Below are 5,000 nucleotides of genomic sequence, written 5' to 3' on the forward strand. Positions count from 1 at the left end.
GGGTGAGTGTATCTGTGTGAGAGAAAAAGGGAGAAAAAAAAGAGTGCAAGAGAAGTGAGAGAGAACAAAGAATAGAGTGATGAGCGGCTGACGTTTGCGATGGCCCCTTGTCTCGCTGGCCGGGGCACAGATGATGGATGTTCCTTTAACAGATTTGCTGAACATTAAAGGCTCCATCCCTCCACGGTCCTCGGGGAGCCCGCAGAGCCTCGCGGCCCAGTGAAAGGCCTCCGTCCTGGGCTTCTCCCTGGCTGGGAGCTCCTGGTGTCAGCTCCTGTGAATGAAATACTGCTGTATCAGGCCCTCCATTACGGCTCAGCGCCGAGCAGAGAGACTTCCTGACACGGCGGCCACAGCCACTGCCCACGGCGACGCATAGATACAGGGACGGAGCGCTGGTGAAGGGGGTGTAAAGATTACAGCATGGTCATGATGGTGGGCTGTGTGACAGTGTGTGTCTGTGTGTGTGTGTGTCGAACACGCTAGTGTGCATTTTTTAATGTGTTTTGGTGTGTGTGTGTGTGTGTGTGTGTGTGTGTGTGTGTGTGTGTGTGTGTGTGTGTACCCTCTCTCTGCATTCTGCAGAAACCCTGGTCTCATGGAATATAGTAAATCTAAATGTGTGTGTGTGTGTGTGTGTGTTCATGTGTGTGTGTGTGTGTGTGTGTCTGTGTGTGTGTGTGTGTGTGTGTGTGTGTGTGTGCGTGTGTTCACACTCCAAGACCCTGGAGGGGGGCTATTACTCTCAACAACGTAATGAGTCATTTGGGGATAAAAATCCCACCTTCTACCCTGCTCTAATCACCCCCAAATACACACGCCGCACCAGTGCAATCCCAAGCTAATTACCTTCCAATTAGATTTACCATTATTCCCTAATAACCCAACTGGAGCGGGCTAATCATATGTTGCACTTGTGCTCTAATGCAATATGGCTCAGTGTGGGGTCAAACTCAATTTGGTTTAGCGAGATGGAAAAAATAGGTTTGGCCTCAGGTAGCTGGGTGGGGAGGTTCGGGAGGTTCATTCTTGTCGTCTCTCACTGCGGTTGGTGCTCACACCCCCAGCTATGCGGTACGGGTGTGCTGCTTTTGTGTCTGTGTGTGTGTCTTGGTTGTTTTGTGTGTCGCTGCCTATGAATGTGTGCTGTATTGGTCTTCTGTTGTTGTTTCATGATGTAACTGAGAAGCAGCGTTAGGATCCGCTTGCTACTGTATCTTCAGAGATGGAAAGAAAGAGAGGGAAAGAAAGAGAGGGAAAGAAAGAGAGGGAAAGAAAGAGAGAGTGCGTGTTATCATGTGTGTGAAAGTACAGGTATGTGTGCTTTGTGGGATCATTTTTGCCGTGCAGGTCCATACCCAGGTCTCAGCCTCAGTATGAACCTTTTAAGCACTGTGTGTGTGTGTGTGTGTGTGTGTGTGTGTGTGTGTGTGTGTGTGTGTGTGTGTGTGTGTGTGTGTGTGAGAGAGAGTGAGAGAGTGCGTGTTATCGTGTGTGTGAAAGTACAGGTATGTGTGCTTTGTGGGATTGTTTTTGCCGTGCAGGTCTATACCGAAGTCTCAGTCTCAGTGTGAACCTTTCTTAGCACTATGTGTGTGTGTGTATGCGTGTGTGTGTGTGTGTGTGTGTGTGTGTGTGTGTGTGTGTGTGTGTGTGTGTGTGTGTGTGTGTGTGTGTGTGTGTGTGTGTGTGTGTGTGTGCAAAGCCCCAGTTTGAACGTATCAAATCCATCACAGACATATGCTGACAGGAGGTTTTGTAAAGGTTGATGAAGCGTCGCAGGTGTTCTTCCTGGATCTTTCCTGGCATGTAGAATCAGGAGTCATCTCCTCCACACTCCATTGAGTTCTGCCGTGGCAACGCCTGACGATCACAGACACACCCTCTCATGTCCTCCTCACCTTTTTTTTTTTACCTTTTTCCTCTTTGACCTGCTATCTCTCTCTCTTTTCCCCTTCTCTCTCACCTTCTCTCGCTTTCTTCCTGTCTTTTACTGTACACAGGTTTATTTGAGGTTCTTCCCGTCTAACTCACTCCTGCAGACTCACAAACACAAAGGAACATTAGACCCAGCAGCGCTCTGCTTCCACCGGCTCCTCTCTCTCTCTCTCCTCCTAGCCCCGGTTTGAGGCCTTATTTCTGGAGTGCTGTGAGACCAAGCTGCCAGTGGATGGAGCTGGCTTTCCTATGTCCTCTCTAACCAGAGTGTATTGTAGGTTTGGTTCTGGAGCGACTGTTAGAGTAGAGGTCCACATGGTCATTAGTAGACACAATGTCCTTAGTAAATCCCTCCACAGAAATCAGTCGGCTTTGATGACCCTTTGCACTTTTTCATGTCGACCAAAGCAGTTTTTCTGCCGTTATAAAAACGCTAGTAGGTGCAAAGGGAGTAAATGACCCACACTTTAGGTTTATGAGACAACGCTGCCAAAGGGAGTGAGATGAGAAGAGTGTGTGTTAAACAGAGAGAGAGAGAGAGAGAGAGAGAGAGAGAGAGATTGACTTATAGAAAGAGAGAGAGAGATTTATTGAAAGAGAGAGAGAGAGAGAGAGAAAGAGAGAGAGAGAGACTTATAGAAAGAGAGAGAGAGAGAGAGAGACTTAAAGAAAGAGAGAGAGAGAGAGAGAGAGAGAGTAAATTAGGCAGAGACTTGACTTTGTGACTGGCGTTCCACCTTGCAGAGGACAACCCCCCGAGGGGTGGAGGGAGGAGAATGCCTAATGTCGTACCCCTGTCAAGTCTCAGACCTCTTTGATTCCTCTGAACACTTCTCTTTTCAAATGCCTCATTCCAGCTGGGACACTGCTGCGTTTGAAAGTGACTTTCCAACAGGGTCAACCGCTGTCTTTTGCATAAGGTGTCTTTTGCTATACAGTGAAGTGAAGCCACATCTCTCAGTGTTTTGCTACTTTGTGTTCACTCTTGTCCTGTATTTGAAATGCGATTGACACCTTTCTTTGCCCGCCTTTGTACACACACACACACACATGCACACACACACGCACACACACGCACACACACACACACACACGGCGCGCACACACCCTTCGATCCCATATTCTAGAGCAGCTCCCCACCTCTCTTCCACTCTCCCTTATGCTTTACATTGTGTCAATAAACAGGAGACTATCTGTCATGAGAATAAAATGATAAATATTTCAATAAGTTCAAACCACCTTTGATGTTAAGACTCAGGGGCTTTGAAGCCTCAATGTCACAGGTCTTTTAAGTTTCCATAAAGCCAAGGGATGAAAACAACATAGAAAATAAAAAAATACTTTGGTCACTGAACTTTCCTGGAGACACAAACAGTTACAGGGACATCAATACCAGATATGGTAATACCCACCAACAAACACTGCTCTAATTTGCATGGCCTGATATGTAGATCTAATGAAGGAGTGACCCTGCTGCTACTGATGTTTCCATATCAGAGGGATACATCAACATACAACACTCTAACCACAGACTAGAATACACAGTATGCTACCTAACATAGTCATTGCCTGCATTACATTGCCTGGGGACGCACGATGCTGCTTTCATTTTATCCAACAGCGGCGCATCTAATTACCGTGCTAGAAATGACAACAAATGAAAAGTCTGTCTGAAGGCACGGGGGGATGAAGCCGTGGAGGTCTCATATTGTTAAAAAATGAGACGTCCCGGCTAGATTGGGTGTTAGAGTCCCATTCAATCAGGCCGTGTCCGCCCTTGGACCGGTAGATAATTGTAATCATGTTGTAAATGAAGAGAGATGAAACTGCATGTAATAGTGCTGTCACACTGTGGGTGACTGGCCTTAGACAGCATCCCTCTGTGTTGTCTCTCACCTTCAAAACTTTCTCTTTCGCTCTCTAATTTGTATCCTAACCGTATGACGTATGACTGTAATTTAGTTGTTGTTGTTGTTGTTGTTGTTGTTGTTGGAAGGTGTGTGTGTGTGTGTGCGTGTGTGTGTGCGTGTGTGCGTGCGTGTGTGTGTGCGTGTGTGTGTGTGTGTGTGTGTGTGTGTGTGTGTGTGTGTGTGTGTGTGTGTGTGTGTGTGTGTGTGTGCGTGCGTGTGTAGAGACAGCCGTAGTCCTGGCTTGAACCAGCTCTCTCCAGCCTGCCTGCTACAGTATTCACATCATCCACCCACCCCTTCCCCCCCTCCCCTCTGCCTCCCTCTTCCTCCCCTTCCCCCCCTCCCCTCTGCCTCCCTCTTCCTCCCCTTCCCCCCTCCCCTTCCCCCCTCCCCTCTGCCTCCCTCTTCCTCTCCTTCCCCCCTTCCCCTCTGCCTCCCTCTTCCTCTCCTTCTCCCCTCCCCTCTGCCTCCCTCTTCCTCCCCTCCCCTCTGCCTCCCCCTACCCCCCCACAGCTAGCAAATGCTGCATTCTCTCAGAGGAGACCCTGCGCTAAAACCCAGCTTCAGCCTATAGTCTCAGCATCCGCTTTATCAAACTGAACCATTTAGTCAGTGTTGTACAACACACAACAAAAACACAGGGAAATTTCAAACCTGCTGCTTGGCTCTCCCTCCAAGCCCCAGAGAGAGGAGAGCTGTGAGTTGACTGTATATCATTAGCATTTAGTCATTAGCTGTTTTTTCTTGTTTTTCTTTCAAGGGAAATGCTATGCCTATAGCATACGGCTTCAAAACAGAGCAGCCGTAAATTGAATTACGCCATTGCGTAAATGTTCTGATTTTGAAAAGCGTAAAGTGTATGTTTTATTCTTGGTCCTTAATTGTTTTTTTTTTTAAGATTTAAAAGATTATTATTTTATTATTTCTGTTTGAGTATTCCACCTTGTAATTAAGATTTGCTTTTTTTCTACTAGATAAGTACCAGCTGTTTTTAATTTGAGAGAAATAAAACATCACTCAATTCCTACAGTATGTAAACAACTAAATTGATGTATAAAATGAATAATGGATTGCAAAAATCAATGGAATATTTTGGAATGTAGAATGCATAAATACAGGACCTAGAGGGGAAATGCAGTGTGGATAAGTCAA

At 46.7% G+C, this 5,000-nt stretch overlaps 1 protein-coding gene across 1 annotated transcript in view; it reads left to right on the forward strand.

Annotated features, from left to right (window-relative positions):
• rbfox3a (RNA binding fox-1 homolog 3a) overlaps positions 1-5,000 on the forward strand; it is a gene marked incomplete at its 3' end in the record, with an annotated part of 124,702 nt that overhangs the window by 67,344 nt on the left and 52,358 nt on the right. The window lies entirely within an intron of this gene.

Source organism: Argentina silus (assembly GCF_951799395.1).
Source record: "Argentina silus genome assembly, chromosome: 16".
NCBI classification, from domain to species: domain Eukaryota; kingdom Metazoa; phylum Chordata; class Actinopteri; order Argentiniformes; family Argentinidae; genus Argentina; species Argentina silus.